At 39.2% G+C, this 27,998-nt stretch overlaps 1 long non-coding RNA gene across 1 annotated transcript in view; it reads right to left on the minus strand.

The window, feature by feature from the left end:
- Positions 1 to 3,260: 3,260 nt before the first annotated feature.
- LOC308198157 overlaps positions 3,261 to 27,998 on the minus strand; it is a 40,167-nt gene continuing 15,429 nt past the window's right edge. Inside the window, exon 2 of the long non-coding RNA XR_013953665.1 lies at positions 3,261 to 27,996. This is a non-coding gene — a long non-coding RNA (uncharacterized lncRNA). The remainder of the gene's footprint in view (positions 27,997 to 27,998) is intronic.

Genomic DNA, 27,998 nt, shown 5'->3' on the forward strand with positions numbered 1-27,998 from the left:
CAGAATTTCGTGAAGATGTTTCAGGCACAACCTTACAATACGAGTCATAGAGCAGTACTGAAGCTATATTTGAATTTTAGCAGCTGAGGTGCATTTTGTAGTCCATGCAGCACCTGGCTATATTCTACTCCAACACTAGAGAGAAAAACAAGTAAGCACAGTCTTCTGGGGAGAAAGGAAAGGGGGAGAAATGTGACAATAGTGTAAATACAAACATCTTAGATGCAGAGAGAATTTGATTAGAAGCTTCTCATTTTGAACTCATCGTGTTACAACAGGTTATTCCCTCCCAGTATAAAATTCATAGTATATATTTTTTCCTTAAGTTCTCATCAAGCCAAGGGAAATTTTATCTTTTTCTGCATATCACTGTGAGATATGAATTCCATTCAGCAATCACACGTACATTTTTAAGAGACTATGATGCTATAATAAGGCAGTAACATAGCAGAATGCTCTGCATACCAATGACCGTGTTTCTTATGCAGGCTCACTTCTGCCCAACTGAACTGAGACTTCTTCAGAAAAAGCAATGCAAATTATTGCATTTTCTGTTGGGTCATGTAACAGAACTTCACAGATATGAATAAGGAAAACAAAGCTCTTTTCCTCAGCCTTTGCAAAACTATCAGCATGCTACTGGAATTGTATTTCAGGCACTGCAGACACAGGTCACAGTGGCTTGCCAGAAGAGGATACAGAATGAGGACCGAGGATCTTTTCTCCGACAGCTTTCTTAGCTGAAAGTGCCCCTATCTGGTATTGGAGTAGAAGAGAACATTCTTAGGCCAGGAAAGGACTAAACCCTTGTTTTCACTCAGGTTAGTGTTGACAGAGTTGGAATAGCTCACTTGCTCTGTTGGTTGCTTGTCCTAATAACCTGTCTGCACCACAGCAGAACTTTCCACTCACTTTAGACAGATTTAAGAACTAACACAAGGCAAACATGATGATGTCTATACAAACAACGTAACCTGTCAAGGCGGAACTCAAGCTGAGCTCCCCAGGGACATGTCCCATACAACCAGCTAAGTTCAGCTAGGGAGCAGTGCCATCGCGTCAGTGGAACCAGCCAGGCACGTCAGGCAAAGCCCTCACTTCTGTGCTCCACCAGGTGCCTCACACATGCCAGCATAGGTCTTAGCACAGACGTCTCCTTTGTAAACATCTGGCCAATGGAAAACAAATCCAGGCTTTCCTTGGCCATTTAAAGACAAATGCTTCCTGTTGTCAGTAAACAAGGAGGTTACTGGCACCAGAGGGTTTTTATGTGGAGATAGTGGGGGATGTTTCATCTCTCCCTGCTTCAAATCCTTGCTCACATTCAAGGTCTGCACACTGGACAATGCAGAGAACAGCATAAACTTGATGCTTAAGAAAGAACTTGGTTTCACACCCACAAAATGGAATATTAATAAGCAAGATGCTTCTTGCACCAGCATCCCTTTATGACTAATGACCGATACTTTTAAATGCGTCTATGGAAAAAATCACAGAGAGCCTTGAGACTACCCTAAGACATATTTTTCCCCCAAAGGTAACCATTTACAACTGAAAAGGTCTTGCATTAAACGTGGCAAAATGTGATCTTTTAAGTTCAACCAAGACCACATCTTTTTCTTCAACAGCAGTCTCATTTATGGCAATAGCAGGCCACTGTTACATTTCCGGGCTTAGAGGTTAAATGCAACTGACTCAGTTCAGCTCCAATACAAGAATGTTGTTTACAGGCAGAAGCAACAAAGCCATTCTAGTAAGACCCTAGGGTGTAAATTACAGATAAGAAGAAAAATTTCCCAATTAAAATTTTCCTAAAGGTTGAGAGCTTAAAGCCATTACAACACTGTGGTCACACTGTAATACAAAAAGAGCAAAAACTGAAAAACACAACCCCCCCTATTTGCTGTGAGGCTAAGACAGAACATCAGAGCAAGAAAATTCAGAACCAGACAGACTATAGGCAATCTATTCTAGTAACAGGGATGTGTCTAGACTTCAGGCCAAGTTCTAAGAAACCACTATTGTTGAAATCACTGAGAGCTCTGCTAAGGAAAGATGGGAAAAAACCCAAGCAAGGTACTTCAGCATTTGGTCGTGATACATCGAACACAGTACACAGTAAAAATGCACAAAAAGACATCAAATAAAACTTCTTTCACAGAGAAATTAATTATTTCTGATAGACTTATTTAGTATGTGCCTTCCAAGCAATGCAGAAACAGATCTTGCTCGTTCATATACTAATTTTTCTTTGAAAACTTACAAGATTTATCTAATGAGTAAACAAAAAACCCCAGTCTGTCTAAGTAGAGTTAGAAAGTTGGAAGATTCAGATGGTCTTCTATAGAGTCTGGGCTGGATTCAAGAGTCCTGGGTTTGTCGTCTGCCTCAGTCACAGGAATACAGGTACAGAACCTGCTCATTGGGGACTGGATGCCCGCCAAAATTACCTTCAGCTATGGCTGTGCTGGACCTACATCTCATGTAGAGTGACTGTTTCTCTATACATTTTTCATAATTAAAAATATGGAATAAGCTTATTTTATATATTTCCTATTCTAGGCACTCTTTATATTGTGTGTTTAAGGGAGAGAAATCAGACAGAAGCTGGACAAGTGCAAGTTCCAGAACTCCCCAGTTTTCAGGATTTTGTACTGCTCAAGGCTTTTTGCAATAGGGAAAGTTAAGAGCTACCCACGCTCTTGCAAGGTTTAGAGGATGCACATCATTACAGAAGTTCAGGTAATACCATTGCTATTTGAATCTACTCTAACTCCACCTGGAGGCGACAAACGAAGTTGCCAAAAATGTCCAGGCACATTAATGTTAGCCCACCTATTCTTCTCCTCAGTTAAAAGATGATATGCCCTTCACTTTAAAATTCCCCTCAGTTCATGAAAAATGACAACTCAGGAATTATCTTCCACATCTTTCTCATTATGGGATTATTTTCATTTAGCATAAAAGTCAAGAAGTGATAAGAATTGCAGGTTCTTTGAACTGCACTAGAATGTATACTGCAATTTCTACAGAAGCCCTCTGAGAAGTTCAAGAATTCTGATTTTTTCATTAATTTCATTACCGTGGAAGAATACTATCTTCATTTTTATATTGCTGTGGCTATGTCTATGTGGACAGCTTGATGTGCCCTCAAAGTCTCAAAAGTACCTTTACGTGCCTAATGTCCTCCAGCTCACTAAAAAAAGAGCAGCCAAGTTTGAGCACTGTCCTTTCAGAAATACTGGATCAGTGCTCTAGACCAAAATGCAATTTTCCTCATGCCAACTGGACATAAAAGCAGCGAGTAGCCAGTTTCTTACATAGGCATCGTCTATTTCTGTTGTACTCACATGGACATCAGTAGTGTAAGCCAAAGTTGTATTAACAATCTATTCCACTGTCATCCCACCCCTTACCAAGCATTTACAGCTTTTTAAAGTGAGCCAAGTTTCCAAATTAATCAGACTTCCCTGTTTCCCTGAGCTTTGCTGATTCCTTTCTATCTGCCTGTCCTTCACTTTACCTTTATGAGCATGTATACTTTTTTTTCCGCATACGCTTCTTCAAAACAAAACCAAAAAATTCAAAGGCCATCTTCTCATATAACTGCTTTCCCAGATGACAAACAAATAGCTCATTGTTCACTCTTATTAAAGCACTATGTAAATCTACACAAGATGACAAAATCCAGGGAAATTGGATGCTTGCTGCCATCATAAGTCTGCTGGAAGCATGGCAAGCTCCCTTGTCATCTTAATGCTCCCAATAATTACCATGAGTGCAACAAAAAATTGCATTAATAAATACAAAATAATGTATTTTACGTTAATTTTGTGAAAAAATCCTCAGGTCTTATTGTATGGAGTTGTCAGGAAAGCTAAGGGAGAGAAATGACTTGGAAATCTCTTTCCTGATTATTGATGAAGTTGATGTTGCTTGTAAGTTACTGGCAAAATTCTCATTCCCTTAGCACTTTGTATTTCACTCCCATCTTTTCTCTCTGTCAGTCAGCATCTTTGGTTACTTTTATTTCTACCAAAACAATATGAAAAGATCCTCAATGTCTACTGAAAGATTTCAGCTGCTTTCAGCATGCCCTGAAGCAAGTCCTAAACTTTGCCAACAGTTTGTCTACAGCCTGTCTTCGTAGCTTTATGCTTTCCAGGGCTGAGTGAGACCACACCACAATGCAGGCAGCTGTTCCATGGCACTTCCTTTCCTTCAGCAGTTTTGGACAAGACTTAACGATAAACAAAGTGTGGGCAACCCACGAGCTCCACAGGCATGAGGCACTATGCTATAACAGGCAAAACGTGGCACTGTATCTAGCAAGGGCCAACACTTTCACATATTGTTTTTTATGAAAACTAGGATTTTCTTTATGCAATAAGACATGCACAGCATTGGAATATTTCAGAGGTCTGATCACAGCATACTCAGGGGTACACTGATGCACAAGCTGGCTGGGGCACCCAGAGTGCTGGATTTCTCAGCAAGCCTTCCCAGCTCAAAACCAGCATCACTGAAGGCTTCAGTGCTCTGGCACCTATATTTTTATTGGGTACTGAGTGAGGTAGGGTAAAGGTATCTTGGGTATGCTGACAGCTACTTCACTTCTGTCAGCCCCCCTCACCCTTATAACTTTCAGGTACCAGTTTTCTTTCCCCTGACTAAAAACATTAGTTTTTTGGGAGGTTCACTGAATGGCTTGGCTTAAACAGCTATGAAGTAAAGCACATCTTCAGGTAGGAAAAGAGAATATATATATATTTTTTCTTCAAAAGATACAACCAAGAGTAGCAGCTTTTATAAAAAAAAGAGCAAATACCACTGATACACAAAACAACTCTCAGAAAATGAAATCCTTCATTACAATCCAGAAATGGTATTAGGTAAAGCTTGTTTGTATTGTGTCAGGGTCTTCAATGTCAGCAAATCTGAATAATTTAGTAAAACAGTAACTTTATATAAATTGGTTCAGACTGCAACTTAGCAGGCCTGTAAATGTGCACACAAACACGGTAAGTATGGGACCTACTCATTGCCCACCGTAAAAAAAGCTGCAGTTATTAAAACAATTCTGACATAAATGAGGTAATATAGAAGACATTTAGATTCTCTTATTTTGCTAATCTTCTAAATCTAAAATGTAGGTATTTTACATTATAATTTAGCAAGTTGGAGCCCTAACCAAACGGTCCAAGATTCCACCATTATGTTTGGCAATGACTTCATATGAAAGCAAAAATGTTGCTTCTGCTACCAAAGTTACAGTCTTAGCAAAACTAGACTTCAGACCTAAGAGGGCTATTTGGCTACCTAGGTTTTTAAATACTGTATTAGTAATTTATTATATTTTAAAAGGTCATGTTTAGAAGTATAGTACTGTCTTGTAAGAGCAGTATTGCACTCTATTATGGCTGTCATTAAAATTTTAAACACCGGAAAAATGCCCCACAGGAAAATAAATGACCAAGATAAAAGACCACAAGCTTCTCCCATCTGCCTTATCTTTAATTATAATTGAAATATCTCTGAAACATACCCATACCTACATGTTTAAAAGATCCAAATTAAGCTTTTTGATAAACCGATCCAGAATAACATTTTGATTCTGCAAACTTGTGTGTCACTCTCATAACACACATATGAAAACATGCACATTAAAAAGCTGTTGACAAACACAAAAATGATGAAAGTGGAACAAAAGTATACATCAGTGCTAAAAATGACAAATTACTGCTGGCTGCTGTTATTCAGACAAACAGTAAATTATAAAGGCAGTACAAGGCTGAGATAAGTAGAAAAAACATCTATGAAAATAAATCTTCCTTTCATGCGCTAATGCAAGCCTAGCCCCTCTGAGAGCTCACCTGAAGGCAAATTTAGACCCCAGTAGGGCAGTTAAAAGTCAGCAGCACAGTACAGCAGAGCCACCACTGTAAGTGCTGAAGAAACCTTTAACATAGGAAGAAAACAGATGAAGAAAAATAGGGAAGGGAGTAATTATCTCCAGTATCTCTGGCATACAAAGACTTACTTTCTTGTTTAGCATATGGCCTCCACACAAATCCAAGGGATTTTAAACCAGGCTCTGGGGACTGAGAGTCAACCCCAGCCCTACTCAGATGAAAGTAAATGGTTGTGCAGAATGAATTGAAGGAATAATGCTCTATAGCAAATGGGTGGAAATTGCCTGCAAGAGGATAGGCTGCGCTTGATATTGTCAATTTGTTTATACCATAGCTTCCAAATACAAAACACCTAAAGCTTGCACTCAGCTGAGAGAAAGGTATGCTTCACAGAAGTGGCATCAGAATACAAATAAATTGGATACCACTTAGAGACTTTAAAGCCACTGAAAAGCAGTAAGATGAAAGGCAAACCCCACTGAAAGTGACAGCAATATTTTCTTCCAGAGCACAGAAAATGTAGAAGAGAGAACTCTTTAATGGCATAAAGAAAAAAGATGTTGTGTTTCAATAACTGAGTACTATAGCTCTTTGTGGAATTCAAGTAAATATTTCAAAATGGGGACACACCGAACAGCACAGCAGTTGAAAATCCCCCTCTATTGTTTTCTTGAAATAATGTGCAATAGACAAACATGAGAGAAGCCAACTATGGATTACAGCATAGGCAGCTTTGCCTTCACCTGTGATTACCATTTTGCCATAAAGTACTAAGAGATGAATATTTGAGTTGAAAGTACTGTGTAAAATATTTCATTTTGCATAACTGTACTTTGTCTAATGTTTCCAAATGTCTCTTTTAATGAAACATTATGGCATGATACATTGCTATATTAAAATGCCTTGTGACATTAGCTTTACATCAAAGTTTAGAATGCTGGCATTTCCCACATAGTACTCAGCCTGCTGAACATTTTTACATAAATGCACACTTTTTAACCAATCAGGCATGTCTTGTTCATTTTTCAAAATATTATGGCATATTACATCTCAAAATAAAAGCTTAGGCACTTTCTTTTCAGACAGATGAGTTTCCAATTGCTAGCAGAAATAATATGGCTGCTAACACAGAATGAATCAAGTATAGATGATTTTGGGGAGATTATTGAATTACTTTTCAGAGCAGATGACGACTCATGCGCCTTTTGAAGTAATTTCAAATGTGTTTTTATTTATTTTTTTTCTTCCAACTCCTTTATGTGTTTCATCTGCTGCATCACGACTGCTAGTAACTGCCCATCCTTTCTCACTGCAATGCAATGAGATAGGCACAAAGGAGAATTACATTTACGACTGTATGAGGAGTCAAACACCATAGTGGTTGGAAGCAGATGGAAAACAAAATATGCAGATAAAAATATACTAGAGTTTTGTTGCAGGTTAACCCAGCCAACTGACTGCTCTGTGTGTGTGGGTCTGCACGGGTCGAGAAGGACTGAAACTGAGGGCTTACTGATATGAAAAGATGGTGCCTGGTTAGACAAAGTGAGCTTAGAGTGATGATGGAGAATTGCTGGATTATATAATATATCTATATATATTGCTGGAAAGCATAACATTTAAAGCATAAACTTTAAAGAAAGTACTTCATTATTAGTTTTCACCTAAGTCCTCTAATTGCAACCATTGCTTTGAACATAAAAAAACAGATTTCAAACCCTACATGAAAATAAAATTCAGAAAGCAAATATTCCATGTCTTACACTATAAACCACAAGTCACTTCCCATCAGTCTACAGTAATAAAGATTTTGATACAAAGCACAAATATTACAAAACTAGAGGGAAAAGAAAGGAAGCATCAATTACCCTGCTAAAGTCTGTTCCTGCAACAGAAAGGGACTAACAGAATTTGTTAAATGAACATGTACAAGGCACAACGCCTCCCCCTTCTGCTTCAGGGGGAGACATATTCCTGTCTCCAAATATGACAGGAGTTTAATGCTGAGCATGTGAGTACCTACCAGGCAGGAACCTTAAGGGAAACTCCACTATCGCAGCAAGACTTGCAAATACCTCCCAGCAACTTGGCTCCAGTTGTGCCCAGCGTCCAAAACTGTCCGTGCTCAGATATGCTTCACTTCATTGAAGTAATGCACTTTATTAAACACTGACCAAGCCATGCCACAAGTCTGTGTGCATATACATATTAAAAACATACAAAAATACATCCTCACCCCCAAATACATACACCTCTCCTTCTTTCACAGAAAACTGTCACATATTCTGCTGACCTCTGATGCTAGTTTATCACCATTTTGGCCAACCTGTATCTGAAAGTTATTCTAGGGAACCTCTGGACCATGCACAAAGTTTATGAAGTTGAATAAAAAAGAAATCAGTTGAAATTCTATGGAGCCACAAAGGGGTCTGCTGTATTTTTTCTTACTCTATTTGTCTTTTCTGCAATATATTACTGGTAGATACAGACATAAAGAGAGTCTTTAAAGTATTTATTAGGTTACTGAAGTGAAAGGCTGTCTCTGGAGATGTTTTCTAAGTGATTTTGCTCCAATCATGGATTCACCTCTTTTGAATTTACTTCTGTGAACATTTGGAGCAATGAAATTTTTCTGGCACAAGTTTAAAAGCATATACATGATACTCACAGTAACTACTCCTGCTGGAACAGAACATTTAGGATTGAAAGGGCCCACACTGGTAACTGCATCTTTCTACACAAGAACAGCCATTCTGTTATGTTGGTCCGGATAAGAAGTGTCCATCTCAAACGACACTTCTCATTGCTGACAGAGGCAACGCTGCTGTACCTGCTTTTTCCTTTGCCTTTCTCCCCAACTACTGATGACAGCAGCCAAGCCTTCTGGGCCTCCTCATGCATGCTCATTGCCTAGAGCTCCACTAAGTGGGAAGAGGAAATGAAATGTACACCTCATTTGGCATTGTTGCTGCATGGACCAATCCTGTAAAAATAGGCTTGAACGTTCACTTCTTTTGACGTCTTTTGACATCTTTTGACGTTCAGAAACAGGAAGCAGAGCTAAGAAGTGCACATCTGTACACTTAATGTTAACCCAGTCTTAGGAGCCACCCCCACAGGTGCCAGAAAGCAATCATTCATGGCCATCCAAAAATTCCACAGGTGTTAATTACCACACATAGGAAAAACTCCCCAACCCAAACCTACTAATGATAAAGCTGTAAGGGAATGTTTCCGTAATTCTGAAAAGCAGACTTATAGTTCATTATTCTTGTATGATGTAACTGGTAGGAGAAAAAGCCCTATATTCTGTCACAGCAGGCTCCTCCTGGGAGGGACTTATTCCCAATTCCATACATGAGACTTCTACTCCAGTAAAGAGCCTTCATCTGCCAGCTCTGTCTAGAACATCACTAAGTGGGTCTGAGCAAAAACATCATATTACAGTCTTTAGCTAGCCATAACAGAATATTCCCTGCACATTGACCATGTTTTGAGAGACATTAGCTCAGCTTTGATTTAACATTTCTGCATCAAACTGACTGTGGACTAAACTGTCCACACGCACGCAGGGAGAGTGTTCTATAAAAGCAACTTGACTTCGGTAATTCTGGCTGCTGTTCACCGGCCTCTGTGAAAAGCCAGGCTTCTACATCACTAGCTAGATATAGCACCTGGCTCCTAGCATAAACATCTCTGCACAACGTCTCATGTGGAAGGGGGCCTGGGTTCTCAAGAGGGCCTCTGCTCTGCACCTGAGCTTGTCTGCAATCTGAAGCCCTGCATTAATCCCATCTGTGCCAGCCAGGGAGAAAGCCACACAGTCATCATCACACAGTAAAGAGCAGTGCAACAAAGCTCAGCTTACACAGCAGGGATCAATAACAGACCATACTGAAAGAGCAGCTGAATTTATTTTAAAGCAAACCTGATTTCAACCACTTTCTCACATACACATAAGCACCAAGATGTCTGTGCCAAGGTGATCTGTATGTCAACCATTCAAGTGCCAAAGCACACACAGCCAAGGGGTCTGACCAGGGCCAGTTGCAGCAATGCTGTCTATACTGTCTATAAGAAGTACTAACAAATGAATTCTCATCACCCCTCCTGGCTTGTTAGGCTGGTAACTACAAGCAGAGCTGGATGTGCCTTTTGTACCCATTAGGAGCACACCATGGTTATGATGAGCCGCCTCTGTCCTGTCCCACCACTGAGTTGGTCATTAGGCAACACTGATTTACTTACTGTCTTTTTACACGAGGGCTTTATTTTCCTAAGTCTTCCCCTCTCACCACAGTTATTGTTTAATGATTTGTAATCAGGGCTTGATTTTAGGGCAGCATGGTGCCCTTTCCGTATTTCATGACACCCCAAGAAGCTGCATCAAGCACAACCCCTGTATATGTGTGCTGTGCTACCAGTTTAAAACACAGCGTGCCATTAAAACAAAGATCTTGTGCAGGCAACCAGCACAGAGGAGAAAGAACTACAAATGTAAAAGTGGTTAGAGTAGCTTAGCTAAGCTGAATATATGCAAAACTCAATCCTGACTTCTTGTGTGTTAGTTCGGACTTATTTGGCACCTTTGCTGTCAGAGCTGACATGCACATACTCAGTGCACTGTCAAAGCTAGGAATCTGTTTGACACAGTTACTACAGCCAACTGTTTCAATGTACTTGTAAGCACAGTGCCTGGCCAGTCACAAATAATTTCTTCTCCATGCACTTAAAATATGAACAGGCTAAAATAATGTGTCAGATCAAAATACTTTATAACTCATCAAGTAGATGACATGTTTATAACCCAAACCCTTTCTCTATATTGGAAATAGACCGAACAAGACCAAGCTAGTGAAAACCTTCAGCAGTCAGACCCGAGCATAAGACTTGAGGCACATCTTCAATAGATACTGTACATAAGCAGTCAAATATTTATACAAGCATTACAGAAGAAATGTTATGACCAAACTGCAAAAATACCTTTTATATGAAGAGCTGCTAAGAATACAATCATGCTAAAGAGCAGAACTGTAAGATATTAAAAGATAAAACAGTGGCTCAGCACACATGATCTCATTCCTCACTGGCACAGATAAAGACCCAAGACCTTTCCTGTTCAGGAAGCCTTTACAACACTTCACAGCCACTTTCCACTGGTGGAATCGGCAGTATAAAGGCTGAAAGTGATCCATTCAGCATACAGATGCTCACATTTTGCAGGCTGCTTTGTGAGTTGAATCCTTATTGAAAGGCATGGTGCCTGTATTTCCAGTAACTAGTACCATAAAAAAAAAAGTGATGTATACAGGCATAAAGTGCAGTGACTGCACCTTGAAACACCTCAGGCAAGTAGAACACTGTGTAATAAGGAAGGCTTCAAGGAAGATGAGGCCATTTGTTTAATTGCAGCTCTTGGTTACGGAAGCAGGAATGTTGCACTGAGTTTGATCAATGGTCCATTTAGTTTGGTAACTTAATTCTGGTGGTGACTAATACTGAAGGCTTTGTAGGCAAACCTTTATGTACAACTCACTATCTTATTCTGTAAAGACAGTCTGACACAGATGGTGCAGAAGCCTACCGAATCAGAAGCCTTGGCTACCGCAATATGAAATACTCGAAAATTAATCACTGCTATTACAACCAACTATTACAGTGAGTATTGCTTCACCATGGAAGGCAATTGCTTTCTGACCTTTGTGGTGATCTGTATTTGCCCTGAAGAAAATGGACTAACAACCCTTTTAACTATCCAAGACAAGACAGAAGAATCTATCTACTCAACTAATACATTTCTATGTAGCAAGCCAAATTAGATTTCACAAAATAATGGGCTTTTAAACCAAAACATGAAAAAGAACTAGTAAGAAATATTTTTTGCATAACACAGATAATGCATTTAACAGATTGCTGGCTTCCTGACACTTGCCCTCTGGGCATATATGCCATGAATGAAACTGCTGCTGTGGCTGTCAGTGGGTTCTCGTGTTTGGTCCTTCCACACTGAAGCAGTCAGATTTAATTGGTGAAAAGAAATGACAGTGAGCACAGCAGCTGTAAAAGAGTCAGGTTTAGTGTTACACTAAAAAAGGAAAAGCTAACCTTAGCTCCAAAACCTGCAGGGAAGCTGTGTGTGGAAAAGCTAACGATACTGATATTTTATGTAAACTACAGTGTATAAGTATGTTTTATTTTTAGATGAGGATGGGGTATGACCAGCATTTTTTTGCCTTGCAAATAAGTAATTTTCAAGTATGTAAGTTGTAATTATAATGAACTAGAACAAAAATTGGGCAGTTTTTTGGTACATTTTCTTATTAGAATTGTGCTTTATCTAGTGACTTCAAAAGTTGATTAGAAAGTGATTAAGTATCAGACAACCTCCATTCAGCACTTCTGCTGTCAAACATCAAAGGCAGGACTGCCAAAAGTAACATTCCTCCTCCAGCCCTGAAAAACGTGATGAGTCTAGAGAGAAAGCAAATAGATCTTCACTGCCCGCTGCTTCTCAACAGGAGAAAATACGTGTGGTCAGATACATTGACCCCTGCTCCTCACACTTCTCAAAGCAGAGGTCCCAGCAGTCGTGAGACAGAAGCTGGAAATGCTGAAGACGGGCTATGGCATTCTAAGCAGTCTTGCTACTGATGGTCCAAGAAGAAGGCAGAACTTCCTACAGACTAACCTCATCGTAATAAAGGTTAGATATCTCCCACTCAATCCATTAACATACCTGAGGAAACCTTTGACAAGTGCATAGGAGGATCTCCTCACACTAGTCAATCCACAAGCATGCTTGCTTTCCCTCTTTCTAGTGAGTCTTGCTGCTGTCTTGGCACACATGAATGGATTTCATTCACCTTACAGCACTGAAAAGACTACCACATTTGTACAGCAAACTCTGCATGGGGCCTATCATGACCTCTCCCCAGTCTACGCTGATTTTTCCAGGATTATAATTAAACTCGAAAGTTTTGGAGGATGAAATAATATGGTAAATATCTATAGCTGGTCTTTTTCTTTTCCAAATCCAACTGTATTTTTCTGAGTGAAAAATCTATTTGCAGAAAAATGCAAACAAATTGTCACTGATGTTTTACGTATGAGAAATTTAACAGCCGCATCCAATTCCCAAATGAAACCTGAAATAAAAACACTACAAGTAGGTTAATCTGAAGTCTCACCGTGTTCATTTAAAGGCTTTTTTAAAAAAAACATTAATTTGTCCTGAGGCATAAGTGAAATACAGACAAACTGTATTAGATTTTAATTTGCTAGAAGTAGATTACAGGTCTTCTCCACAGGGACACTGAACATTCAATTCTCACAGAAATAAACCTTCCTAACTGAGAACTGCAAAGGAGACTTTTTTCAAAGAAGTGACCCTGTCAAGTGCAAGCACCAAGTCCACAAAACACAACCAGCACAGAAAGCCATTTAAGCATGCAAGTTTAACAGAGCTGGACCTGAAATACAAGTTAAGTAGCTTCTTGATTAAATGCTGGAATTTAGAGGGAAGCCATTTACCCAATATTTAGGTTAAAAATATTTAAGCATTTCGCTCCCCTCAAACTCTTGTTGTTTGGCTCTTTGCAGTCCGAGTGCTAAATGACAAATTACATTATTAGTTACAGATGAAGTTCAAGAGATGAAGCTCCAAGTGTTTTAGATGTGCATCATCCCATTGAGTGACATTTATTTGATAAACCTGAAGAGCAGAAATATTTATTAGCATTCAGTGCTCACAGTTCTCTAGCCTGAACGCACAGAGGGGGTGGTCTTAGGGCTACTGTTGTTTCTAAGTGACTGGATTTAAATAGTCAGTGCCGAGCAGTATCTGTATTAGGCCTTAAAGCAGAGTAACACATTAATGGTGCAGAAGTTCCTTTATGTAAAGAGGCTTTGAGAGCCCCAATGGCAAATTAAATAACCCTGGCTTGAAACCTGTAAGAAAACCACAGCCTTCAAGGCTATGGGCCCATCCTCCGCTGTTCACTTCAATTGCAAAGGACTTGTTGGGACCGGAGGCAAAAATGTCAGCCAAAACTCATCTCAGAACTGTGCCTGAGGCCAGTTTGTTGGGGATGGGTGGGGACTGAAGGTGGGAGGAGAGCATTTTGCCTTTGGCCCTCTGTATAAAATGGCTCCCAGGACCTGAACCAGAAGTGGTCCTCCTGTCAGCAGTCTCATGTGTCCTGTCATGTGCTTGCTGAACAGCAGGAAGGAGTCAGAAGGAAGCGAACGGATCAACAGTAGGCCAATATGGAATAGCCACGAAGCTGTTCATACACATCCTCCGGCTCTGTCCCCATTATTATTTTCAGCCTTGTGAAGGCTTCCAGAGTACCTGATAGAACCAGTATTCCCCACCCCCACATCTCTTTTGCAGGGCAGGGTAGTACCACTGGCAGAAGAGACCAGATTAATTAATAAGCATCAGGAGATTGCTTCTGGATTCTAACTATGGGATTTTGTATTCTCCTTCCCTTTCCTTCCAAGGGCAAGGCAATCTGAAACAGATTTCCTCCTGGAAAAAAATACCAGATTTGTCTGAAGAAAATATTTCTTAGGTTTAGCTATAAAGGATCCCAACCCTTTTCCACACAGCCAGTCCATTCACTGATATATACCTTACTCACAAAACACTGAGTTTTATGGTGTTTCTTCCGTTTCTTCATCTTCGTTTCGGTAGTAATTTCTTGTGATGTTTTCCCTGCTCTATTTGCTCTGAAATAGAGTTTCAGAACGGCAGGGTACAGAAATACAATGTTGTAAAGCAAAAAGAAAGTCCTCCTTAGGAGAACAAGCTGTTTCCACCTTGTATAAATGCGTATTATTGTAGCTTTCTCTGTACTTCCTAGCAGTTACGGAGAACACCTGCTACATACACAGGGGGGTCACATTATTTGGTGATCCAAGGCAAGTGACAGGTTGCTATGGGTAACTGCCTTACAATCAACTCCTGGAATCACGTGTGATTAATGTAAAATCCTAATTAATAAAAAATTAAGCCATACATTGCTTCTGTGAGCTCACGTGAAAAGTTTCAAAATGTCTCCTGCAGCAGGGAAGAGGAAAGAATCTCCTTTTTCTCTGGAGGAGTTATTCATCTGCTTCTTTACATTTTATCCTTGTGTTCAGGCTTAAAAGCCTGCATACCACAGCTGCATCTGAAGCAATTCTCTGCTGTACAAAGAGAATACCTCACTGTATAGCTGAGCAGGGGGAGATTTCTAAATGGCTCACTTTCCTCATTATTTGAGGAATCCATGTTAGAGACAGGTAAGATACAAACTAGTTAGTGAAAATGACAGAATTGCACAATAAAGCAAAAAATGAGCTGAATAACCAAACATGCTAAATGCAAAATACGAAGTTCATTAACAAAATGCATTTCAGATACATGACGAAGCAGAATTAAGTAAGAGAGGAGCAGTCCTCTCCCTGCCCAGCTTGTCCTCTCTTGATTTCAGCTCCCCAGTTGCTTTCTGCCTTGCACCCTTGAAGCCAACCTGCACAGTCCCTCCTCTGCTCAGCAGCTTTTCTTGAGCTGCTGGGACTTCTGTTCTGCCAGTCTTGCCATAGTCTGGAACATTAGCTTCTCTAACATTTTATCTGCCTAAGACGACTGCATACCCCATCTCCCAAGCTTGCAAAAACACATGGAAGAGACAAGTCTGGAAATCATATATTGCCACACAAGAGCTGGGAAAAAGAGAAACTAAACTGAAGCAGTGTGATAACGTGAAAAATAACTTCTCTATATGCCATAAATCTTCTTTGTTTTAGATAAAATGCGTTTGGCTGCAGTTTCCCTCCAGTCCCTACATGCCACTGACATCATACATATATATATATATATATAAAAGAAAAGCCTGAAGAAATTTCCAAAACATTTCTAAATTAGGTATAACTTGGATAGTCCATCTGCTTTCTACTGACACAAACATTAGATGAGGAGCAAGTGCAGATCACAGGCATCCTGCAAGGTATTCAGGGGAAAGGCACAGTTGGCCTGAGGGCTGCTTCATATTATATGGAAAAAGAGAAAGGCATTTTAGTGCTACACAAAAAGATCTCAGAATGGCGTAAAGCCCTGAGATCTGGGAAATGTTGGATCAGGATGGAATCCCCAGTGAATTCAGTACACTATCAAAAATATCAGAATATGCCCACTCCAGGCAACAAAAGCATACTAGACCTGAGATGTGCACCAGAAATGTGGGGGAAAAAAAACACACATGGTGGTAAAAGGTAGATAAGATCTTATTTCTGGTTTGCAGCATTGAGAGGGAGCTGGAGTAAGTGCTGGCTCTAGGAAGGCCAGTTGTGGTAGAGACAAAGTGAGAGCAGTATCTGGATAGCAACACTACATTTTTGCCTTTGAGGAAACAAATTCCATCTGATTTTCCAGACGAAGCATCTTAAAATGAAATATGGTCTCTTCTGTGGAGTTTAAAGTTATTCTTTGTTGTTCTTTCTTAATATGAAATAGAATTCTGCTAGAAACTACATTTTGTTCTTTGAGTGTAGGAAACCACAACATCAAGGAAGCATGCCCTAAGAGCAAACAAGAAATCACTCCAGGAGAAACCCTTTTTTCCCTGCCTCAGAAGTGAAATGAGAGGTTATAACATTTAAGTTGTGCAGGTATATTTATTTTTCAACTGTATTACCATCATCCTCGGGGCTGGGTTCATTGCAATTCAGACATTTACTTCAAATACCTGAGTTACAAATCCAGTTACTTTATGAAGAAAAAAGAGGAAAGGCACCTGGAGCAAATGCTTTGGATTGGAGAAAGAAGCTAGACCTCTGATCTTTCCAGTTACAGTATTTCAGTAAGATAAGTCAGCAGCATGTTACTGATATTCTTCTAGTGCATTCTATCCTATACCTCTGTATAAGGTTCCCTGATCTTATTTGCAAAAAATCTGTTCCAAAGCTCAGTAAAGCCAATGGGAATCACTCAATGATTTCACCTGTCTTATAGTACAGATGCAAGTCTTGTACCACATCTTCTAGAAAAAAAGAGTAACTGAAAAGCCAACTATTCATCTGGGTAGCTTCATGGAAAGTATTAAAAGGTCTAAGGTTTTACAAACTACCTAGAAGTTTGGAATTCCCACTAAACTTGATGGAAATCAAATGAGAATAGGCTTTTTAATCCCAGAGGTCTCTAATGATCATGACCAAAATGCCCAGCTCACCAGTCTTCTCTCATCTTTTTTCCCCCTCCCATTTTTCTGTATATTTCCATCTACTTGCTGCCTCAGTCACACAACAGAGCGAAGAAAAATAATTTATTAACAACATGCACTTGATTTTCTACCTTTTCAGTGAAGACCCCTAGAACTCTCCTAGCTATGCATTTAATGTAAGTTACTGAGGTCTGAAGAAACCGTTAATTTAGCAATAGAAGACAAAAATTGAGACAAAAGAGCTACCAATTTATAACAGCTGTAGGGAAAAGCTGCTTATTATTTATCTGTAATCATCTAAAAAATACTCAAGTTTTCTCAACTTCACTTCTTCCTAGCTTACCTCAGTATGAACTACCTACCTGAGCCTACCTCAGTGGGAACTAGAAACAGCATTAAGACAGCTAGAACTAACAACAGCACTTTTAAATGTAAGATTTTGATTTAACCCAAGTGGTTACCACAAATATATGTATATTATAGATCAGCTAGAATTTTGGAAGCATGAAGAGGAAATGATGCCAGAATGAAGTGAGTGGATGCTAGGAGAGAGGACTGACAGCAGCCTGAATGAGGAGCCCCATGTCTCTCCCATTTCCTTCAACAGGGGCTGCCATTGCAGGACTGATCTAGTGACATGCACGGCAGCTGAGTGGAAAGCAATGGCGCTTGAACTACAGCGATGTGTTACCTTTCCAAAGTAATCTGACTTTAATTAGTCAAGTCAGACATACTATTCCGAAACCAGGATTCTACACAGCAGAGCCAAATACCTGTGTAGTCTGCCACATCTGACAGAACAGGTTCTTGAACTGCAAGTCCAGATGCTCAGATCTTGCCTTGCCACAAGATCTTTGGTAAGCCACCTCAGTTGCCTGTGCTCCATTCCTTCTGCAATCATTTTCTGCTTTTATGGTTTATAAGCTCTTTGGACAAGGAAACCCCTTCCTGTTTCTCCATGCAGTAATTAATGCAAGAGAGTCCTAATCTCAGATAAGACTCGCATACTACATAGTAATAAACGTGACATTAAGGATAATATATATCACATTCTTGCTTTTCCACATTTTTTCAATGCCATAACTTGATTGTTTCTATAATGACCAGAATAATCTGGCAAGCTCTTCCAACCTGCACAGGCAGGTTCCAGTTGATAGAACCCTGTGCAGGTGGAAGGGCTGTCAGTGTCCATCTTGGAGAAAGGGCAATGGAAAAAGTGGCCAGGAACTGAAAACGCAACAGTAAGAAAAAGAGGAAACATGGAGTACACTCTGGATGCCAATATTTCACCATGCATGCTTTTAATAGCCAGTTCAGAACTAGAAGAATAAGTGCTATTCAAAGTTTAAATGAGATAGAATATTTCTGAAAGAAGAATGCATATTACACACCTGATAAGTTTACTGAGCCTTTTGGTGTGGAATTTGATGAACACTGAAGCTGGGACAGGTGATGACAGCCTCTGAATTAAGTGTCAAATGCTAAATGCTATTTTATCTCTTTAATCAACAGTCACAGTTAATCCATCTCCTTAATTTATAAACCAGAAATGCATTTGAATGAGAACATTTGTACTATAGCATTCAAAGGCAGTTTCAAGATTTTTTTCCCCGCATTTGTTAGTGAATATAAACAGAGTATTTATCATGTTTGTTTTTTTTAAACCCTTGGATAACTTCAGTGCTTGTTCCATTCTTTGTATTTTAGTCTAGAAAAATGAGATCACAGATGCAAACTATTAATACATTTTCTTGTGTTCCATTAAAATTTGGTAATGGAAACATTGAATAATGCTTAAAAACAGCTTCCCCCTATAGTACATTAATAATTCTTGCTGATTTATAGATTCAAAGAAAGCACTCCTCTTTGTTATGACAGGTGTCTTAGCTCTTTGGAGGGAAACAGCTGCAAGTATTAGGAAACAGGAAATTCACAGTAATCTTTGTTTCCTCCTCAGTGTATAGGAAACTGTCAGCTCACCATAGGAGAGGTTTTATTTTTTATGGGGGGTGGGGGGGCAGGTAGATTGTCTTTACTATTTTGGGAGGGAACTTTTAAAAGGAAATCTTGGGGAAAATGATAGGACAGGAAAAGAATTGTCTTGAGACGTACTGTAATAAAATAACTCAGACATGCCCAGAAATAACTACAGAATTCCACCCTGTAACAAGTCATATGAATTATTTAAGATGAGCTATATGTACTGAACCATGCTTGCCAGTGACATGCATCATGTGTAGTTACCGATAACAGCGTAGTCTGACCTGACAACAGCAAAAACTGATTTTTGTCCTTATTTCACCCAAGCATTGAGGATTGCACAACTGACAAGGCAGAGATTCAGGCTAATGATAATTTTTTGGCAGAAAGTATCTGTCAATCTTGTTTTTTTCCAAAGGAGAACTGGGATGAAATGTTACACTGAAATACTACTGCCATATATATATATTGTAAAACTTTAGCTTCATTGACTTTATAGACTTCAGTCACCATTTTTCAATCTTTTTGCTCCTCCTTAGTAGCAACTCCAAACAAGTAAGAAAATTCAGCTTAGCTGCTCTATTACTTCAGGAAAAACACATTGCTAAAATGTCACAAACAGCTCATAATGTACTCCTTAGAGATACAGCTTTTGAGTTCCACATTTACAGTGAGTTACACCAGTAATACTGGAGAACAAATCAACACATCAGCCTTACCCAGACTCCCAAAAGCTTTGGATGGCAAACACAAGGGGTGTGTGGGAGACTGTATCATGCTTTTTCTTGCCACTCAGACACATCTAAGATCTTAACAGTCCTCCTCCTCTTTTAGCTCACAGCCTCTTCTGACTCATGCTTCCTGCTGTCTTTCCTCTGTATTAACTTCCTTTGATCTTGGCAGGTTCTGCAATCATAAAGTCTGCATAATAGCAAAAACCCATCACTTTGTGCTTCTCTTGATCTATGCTTAATCCTGCTGCTGGTAGGATAGCTGTTTGTTCCTTCTTTCTAGGGGAATAACATTACTCCATCATCTTCATTGTCCTCATGGGAAGTTGCAGAAGACTGCTATCCACAGAAGGCATCCGTTCCACTGTTTTGTCAGTGGAACACCGATTCCCTGACAACTCTTAGGGCTTCAGATGCCATTTTACTTACAGACTTGAAGACTCCAGCCTCCAGGTCATTAGCATAAGCCCATAACAAAACACATCGGTCATAAGACCACAGCCTAATCATACAGTGAAACTGGAATCCAGGCTTCCTTTAGCAACAGCTTCCCTGATGCTTGGTGACTTGACAAAAAAGCAATATGCATTCTGAATCAATTATGGGCTACTAATGTGCCTGGAAATAAAATTAATAGAATAACTGTTGAGAGTTACAAATCCTTCTGAAATATGGACTGCTACATGTAATTTTTATTATTATGAAAGATGAAAATAGACTGTATAATATAGAATGGTCTGCTCAAAAATGGCCTAGTCTTTGGAGGGAGGTGTTGCTTTGCAAAGGCTTTGGGGATCTTTGACAACATCTGGCCCATAACCCCTTGTTCTTCTTTAAGAAGCTTGTGTTTTTGTTAAGGAAAAAAATACTCTTAAAAACATTTAGTTCGTTAATATAAAGCATCCTTCTGAAGGATTTTAGTTTTTAGGAAGTGGTTCAGTACTTCGATATTATCACCACAGATCATATTAAAGTGTAAAAGAAGCACAGGAGTGACAAAAAGCTCAGCAGGTGGGATATACTTGTAAAAAGGCACAGAACAAGTGGTAAAAAGCATGCCTGGTGCAGCAAAATACAATTGTTAGAGAAAACAGCCTGCTCAGGCAAAGCTGTTTTGATTTCCTTGAAAAATCTCTAAGATTACTAACAGTGCCAAAAAGGCTGCCGAGAGATCTGTAGGGTCTTATTTGCATTTCACTTGTCGGCCAGCTGACAGTCTGGTAGTAAGGATCATATTAGACCAATAGAAAACCTCTCTGAAAGCTTTTCATGAAGTATGCACAAGATGTTAAAGAACAGCTTCTGTTTATCATTTTTCTTAGCATTATCTGGCTGATAAAGTAAACAGTCTTGTTTTCTGGAAGTATTTATAACCATTTGCATTTATGTACAAATGCTACAGATGAGATGTACACAGATTTATTGGAAAGGCGGCAAGATGTAAATGTCATCCATTTTTGAACAACTTTAGACTGTCTTGATATAATACTTGTTCTCATTAAAAATAGTTTTGTTATGCTTGAAGATTTGCCTTATCTTAGGGCAATGGACAACTACTAGAAGATTTTACTTAAATGCAAGTTCCATCACAAGATTTTTTTTTAAAAACCATACACATGTACAGCACAGCAAGCAGTAGATACTACTCTGAGCTAATATGAGTACTAAGAAAATGAAATAAAGCATTGTCACAATCATAGAACAACTTGAGTTGAAAGGGGCCTTAAAGACCATCCAGTTCCAACCCCACTGCCACAGGCAGTGGCACCTCCCACTAGATCAGGCTGCCCAGTGCCCCATCCAGCCTGGCCTTGAACACCTCCAGGAATGGGGCATCCACAGCTTCTCCGCGCATGTCCAAGTCTATTAATTTTTCTCGACTCTAACAAGACATTGATGTCCTGCTACAACTGAAATATGAGAGCCATGCTAGTAGTGTATAGGATGACTTCTTACTTTTTTTGTAAGGAGAACAGAACTATCTCTTTGAAACAGTTGTAGCCTGTTTAATAACACATTCACCCTACAGTTTACCACAGTTGTGTCAGAATAAAGACATTTTCTGTGATAAAATGTGTGTGTGTGGGGGGGGGGGGGCGGACCTTAAAGTAAGTTGTGGATAAGTTATCATGACACCAACTTTAATCATGTCACACTGTCCTTAGACATGATTTTATTATACAACTAAAACTAATGTTTAAAATTTGCATACAGCATTAAACCTTGAAATAATTTAACAAAACAGAAGTAAACTCAAACTGTGTCAAACTGCAAAGCAGTCTTCAACAACCTGAAACAGGTTTGTGGAACTTTTGGACAGGAGGAGAGGAGAAGATATGTTTTTCTTTGGACCTGAGAAGCAACTTAACATTCCTATTTATGCACTGAATTGGTCTGACTTGATATACAAGCTGTCTTTATTTCAGAGACTCGCTACTAAATTCCAAACTTTCTTCTTTTGAAAGAATCCAAGACACAGCTAAAATGGGTCTTGAGGTTAGAACTCTCAGGATTGTCAACCACCCCCAGATTGGGTTGGGGTGCAAATAAAAGAGCTATTATGGTACTTTCCAGAAAGGAAAAGATGAAATTGCAATACAAGATCTAAATCACCATGTAAATCATATGGTGCTACAAATACTATATGTAAAAGAGGTACTAGAAACTTACCAGTAGCATATGGAAGAGTTTGATTTCCATCACTGCAGGAAAAAAGGAATGTCTTGCTTTTGGCCTGCAGCAGCTGCATATCATGAGTGTTAACTCTACAACCATTCACTTTGATGGAAGTTAGCCCATACAGCCATGCTTACTCAATCATGCAAAGATGAAGTTTGACTAGCCTACCCAAGGAAGCAGAAGTGGTTCTTATGGGGCCTTTTAACTTATAGACCCTCAAGCCATATGCCCTTGTTACTGAGTTATTACATTCACATACTTGGTTTGTGGTGGTGAACATGTAAAGTTGAAAGAATTTTCATTTACTTTACAGTTTAAGAGATACAAAGCCTAGGAGGAATTTTAGATCTTCTGTTGTCTCCTCCCACAGCTTCTGCAACCTGATGAACAAGCCTATTTTTCTTTTCATTGGGTACCAAAATGTGGTAGCAATACTAATTTCTCCTCCAAATAAACATGTCTGCAAAATCATGTTTTGATTTTGTTCAGAAAAGACAAGACTTGAAAAAACATACCCCTCCGATATGTTTTCTACAGCTGTAAATTGTCAATCTAGTATGAAAAATAGACTTTTAAGCACGAGATTTTCAGAGGCATTCTGTGTTGACTTAACTCTGTTTCCCACTGATTTTTCAGGAAACGTAACTGTACTAAGTGAAAGCCTGAAGTGACATTCTGAGGAATTCAGAATTAAGATGTCTAAGAGTATTAAAACAGACTCTCCTGTGAATTGCAAACCAGGTTCTCACACACTGCAATTCGGTGATACATTTCAATACAGCCTATGGTCAGTAACAGATTTAAAGACATTCATAACATTAAGCATTGGTCCAGTAAAATCACCCAAAGTAGACTGCTGAGCATGAGTTAATGACAGAGGAGTTAAAACTCTCGTTGAATTTGCAGATTATTAATAATATTTTAGTTCAGTTCTATTAAAAAGATGAAAATGTTAGTATCAGTGTTTGCTGCAGGTAGGCTCACCTGTTTACCTGCACATATCTGTACCTATGTTATCATATTTGATGTCTAATACTCACTGGTAACATGTAATCACTCAAAGCTTACACTGGCAACCCCTTTACAGGGTTGCTAGTCATGGATAACATCTTCATTTGCATACCTCAATCATTTTTCAATACCCATATGATTTCCAGCAATGAAGAGCTGGCAGGGGAGAAAAACAAACCTCCCCCAAAATACAACCTTCCCACCGAAGGTATGCTGAAACAGATTTCAGAGTAAGCACCCATAGATAGTGAGGGTGGAGAATCACATTCCATTAGTTAAAAAGCTGAACTGATAAATACCGCACTGCTGTAATCCTATCTGTATCTCAGCCAGTCTGGTAACAACCAGTAGGTTGCACAGAAATTACTAGAGATGGCAGAATTTCTAACTAGTAATTTGCCTCAGTGATTAAACCCAGGTCATATTACAGTACTATTTAACAGGATTTAAGAGTGTACCTACTGCTACACACATTAATGTAAACATAATAGTAACAATATCTAAGGTCAGGTTAACAGATAGTACAGCATCCAGTCTTCAAGTACCATATATTTACCAATTCACGTATCAATAATCCCTAAGGTTGATATTCCAGACCATGGAGTTCTTGAGTTTTAATAGTCATTAAGTTTTAAGTGGAGAATCTTCTAGCCTGTACCTGCTAGAGAGCACAAGCACTGAACTCACCCAGCATTCCTGCAGGAAGGTCATCACTTCTGCCTGAGAGTGCTCTGGAAGATACCAGTCTTGGTTCTCTACACACACATATCCCAGGACACACCTTAGCCCACGGCCTCCCAACAGAACTGTTCCTCAGCTGGTTGCCCACAGTGCTTCCCAGATTCTTGCCAGTCACTACCTTCCAGATCCATTCTCTTGTCACTACAGATGATCTACATTTCTTCTACTGAGACATAGCACCTTTTTTGGGGTGTATTAAAACACAGACCATCCAGATGAATGCAGGTTGCCAAGCACTAGGCTGCTTTGTATAACTGTTTATGTCCACAAAAATATGAATATTCAATTCCTGTTTTAAGGGATACTGATTATCGTCTCATACCTGAACAAGCAGCAATACAATACTGACAAATTACAAGAATGAGATGTACTATTCTTTGCCTTTAGAAGGCAGCATCTTGAAAGGTACTGTGACTTAGCTTTAAACAAAAAACCTTGGAAACTTTTTTTTTTGCGGAGAAAGATCAAGTATTTGAAGCTGACCTCACTATTATCATATTAAATTATACATAAATATACTGCCTTTATATAACACCTGGAAATACCATGTGTGGGGGAGAAATCATGCCTTCAAACAACTGCTACATTGTTTTCCTTTTTGCTCCACGATTTTAATATGCTGAAGCCACTCAGAACAATAACAAGCTATTTTTGTTCTATTTCTCCTCCATTTCCCTATCTCTACAGGGAAAAGCCCACAAACCTCGAAGACTTGTCTATTTCTGGCATTACTTCTGTATCCAGTGCTGACAAATGTCAGCTTACGCTTGACAACTCTGAAGAGGATAGCAAAAGGATAGATAACATGCTGCCTGTGATTATTCATCTTTCTCTTCAGGTCACCTGTATGACTTGACTACATCTGTTCTCACTCATGTCCTGTGTGATTTTTTCAGCCCTTTGGAATAGGCACATCTTAGCTCTGTGTTTGTAAAACACTTACTGTGCTGGTCTGGGACCCTCAGAAACAATTTGAGTGCACTTCAAGAATTCTGTACCCTGCCACTTCTTTACCTGCTATCACAGCATGGAGAAAGCATCGGTCTGCAGTGCCTAAGCACAGGACTGCCACAATCCAACACCTGGCAAGACCAAGATCAGGAGGGAGCTGCAGAGCATTTTGGAACACAGCATAACCTGAAGTGCTAGGTGTGCAGAAATCCAGTGTTGAGTTCCTAACAGCTCTGAACTTGTGAAATACTAGAAAAGAGCTGATCGTTGAACTTTTCATTTTGCCTCCGAGTGTATTTATTCATTGCTTCAGAGTTTAAGCCAGTCTGCAGCCATTAGATAGTAGGAGTGGATTTACTGCAGGCATTCTGCACAATAGGATTTGTCCTCTGGGATCAAGCCTAATGTTTATTCCTACTTTTTCCACTTCCACCTTCTTACTAGACACCTCTTCTTGTTTTGGGGGTTTTGGAGTTTTTGCTAATGAGCACCCACAGCAGGAATACAGACTGGGTGGAAGACTGCACACACTTCAGGAAACTTAGTCAGCCATCAGAATCAAGCACCTTCTTATTTGGACACTCCCTAGATCTGCCTGAGCAGTTTGTTGTACTTGAACTGTGACACAGCAGTATGTCTGCTCTTTCATTGTATTATTTAAAATTTTCAGAGAAAAAAGTTTTTTTCTTATTTCCACTTCTTTCTCCTGAACACAGTAAGAAAGTCAAAGTGGCTCTAGTGCAGGACAGCATTCATTCCTTTTGGTATTGTATATGTGAATAGTTATCTGCTTCATAGTATTAAGCACTGCAAATTTTAAAGAAAGTTCTATTTATAGAAGTAATTAGAACATGAAATCAAAAAAGATTTGTAGTTGGAAACATTCTAGTTAGCTTTTTTTTTTGTTTTAGGCCTGAGTTCAAGCTAATGAATAGCTGCAAAGGAGAGATTCCCATTACTCTTCCCCGATTTTGAATATTCTCCAGTAGGCAGGGATATCTATAGCAGGCTAGTCTAACCTGCTTCATTTGCCCACAATGACAATGACCTGAGGAATGACCTGATCACATTGCTTTCCCCAGCCAACTGTAAGAAATGCTTAAGGAGAGGGACGTGCTCCAGGAGTAAGGCTCGCTCTGTTCATAACATCTCTCAGGAAGCTCCTTTCACCTGCAAATACTCTTTTCTTATCATCATATCAAGTTAATCATTGTCAATACCATGTCAAATTATTGTACCAGCCTTTTTTTTTTTAAAAAAAGAGAAGCTTCCACTAAGTATTATCAGGACGGAAAAAGACTGAATGGCACCCACCTTAGTCTTTGCCCAATTGAGCTTGAAAGTGGATCTGAAATTACAACACTAGCACCACAAATACAGTTAACCCAAGACTGATTTAACTTCAAATTAGTCATTGCCTAGAGTCTAGTTCCAAAAAGTTTTTTTTGAGAAACAAAACTTTAATAGTTTTGCATTTGTTAGCAATGAGTTGTAACATGAGTGTTAGCAGGCTTTTAGAAGTGTTTCTTGGAGATAAAATTTGAATAATCTATGTGGTTTAATTTAAATAATTTATGCATAAAGCACTGCAGAGTTATAATTGTAATTATAATGTTCAGCTCAGCAGCAATGAGGTGCATTTGAAGTCTGATACTGATTGTACTGTATATCTTATGTTCCAAATTTCATTTTGTTTTCAACAAATCCTTTTGAGCACAGGGAGATGGCTCAGCTTCACAAAAGTTCCCAAGTGAAGTTTTAAAGAGTTTTTCCTACACATTTCTATTATTATTATTGAAAGTTTGAAATCCAATCTTCCGTGCTTCTGTGCATTAGTGATAAGTAAAGGTGGCTGTAAAGTGCCCCTGGTCGGAGAAGGACTTTTGTACTCTTCTCATGAAGGAGCAGCTGCTCCTATCAATAATTTCCTGAAGCAATAGGCCTGGAGTGTAAATAATATTTTATACAGATGACAGTGGAACAGAGTACGTTATTTCTGAAATTTCAGCACTTCACTGTGGAGAACGGATTAACCCTGTGTGAGGAATTCAGATGATACTTGATTGAATTAAAGGGTTAAATATTTTAAAGAGAAAAGTTTTCTGCAACAAAATGGTGTCAGCTTAGGAACCTGGCTCATACAGAGACAACACTTATTTGGAGCACTTCAGAAACTGCATGTTGAAGCCTGAGTAGACAAAAGGTTTGTTCCCACCCTTCGTATTAATACTGTTATTTTTGAACTTGTTGGAGAACATGCCTATAAACAGATGCTAAGGGTAACAAGCAAATACCTAACACAACAACTCAGGATGCTGGGCAAGTACAAGTGGAATGGACAACAGACACTTGCGTGTTCTTCCTGATTAACTTCTACTGCCAGCACTGGAGATTGAAAGAACATTGTTCTAACCTAGTAGGGCATACATTCTCATGCTGTTTTCACTAAGAAAAAAAAGGGTAAATAATGTTTGATTCCAAGCACTAACAACCTGATTATCTCTGAGTCCATTAAGTCCCTTGAGCAATGCTTCCAGAGGCCAAGCTGGAGATGAGAGCACATGTATGAATTCCACTGCTTGTAAGCAAGTCTCATAAGCAGCACACATTTAGACAAGCTTCAGGCAAGGACAATGAGCTCCAAAAGTTGAACAAGCAACTATCATTTTCATGGGCAAATGGGCAATGTGCTCCTCAATGTCAGAAAGACATAAGAGTTTACATCTGCATCTCTTTTCACAGAGAATATACTGCTCCATACCATATTCTGCTGCTTGAAAAGTAGCCCT

Source organism: Anser brachyrhynchus (assembly GCF_964034855.1).
Source record: "Anser brachyrhynchus genome assembly, chromosome: 7".
In the NCBI taxonomy this organism is placed as follows: Eukaryota; Metazoa; Chordata; class Aves; order Anseriformes; family Anatidae; genus Anser; species Anser brachyrhynchus.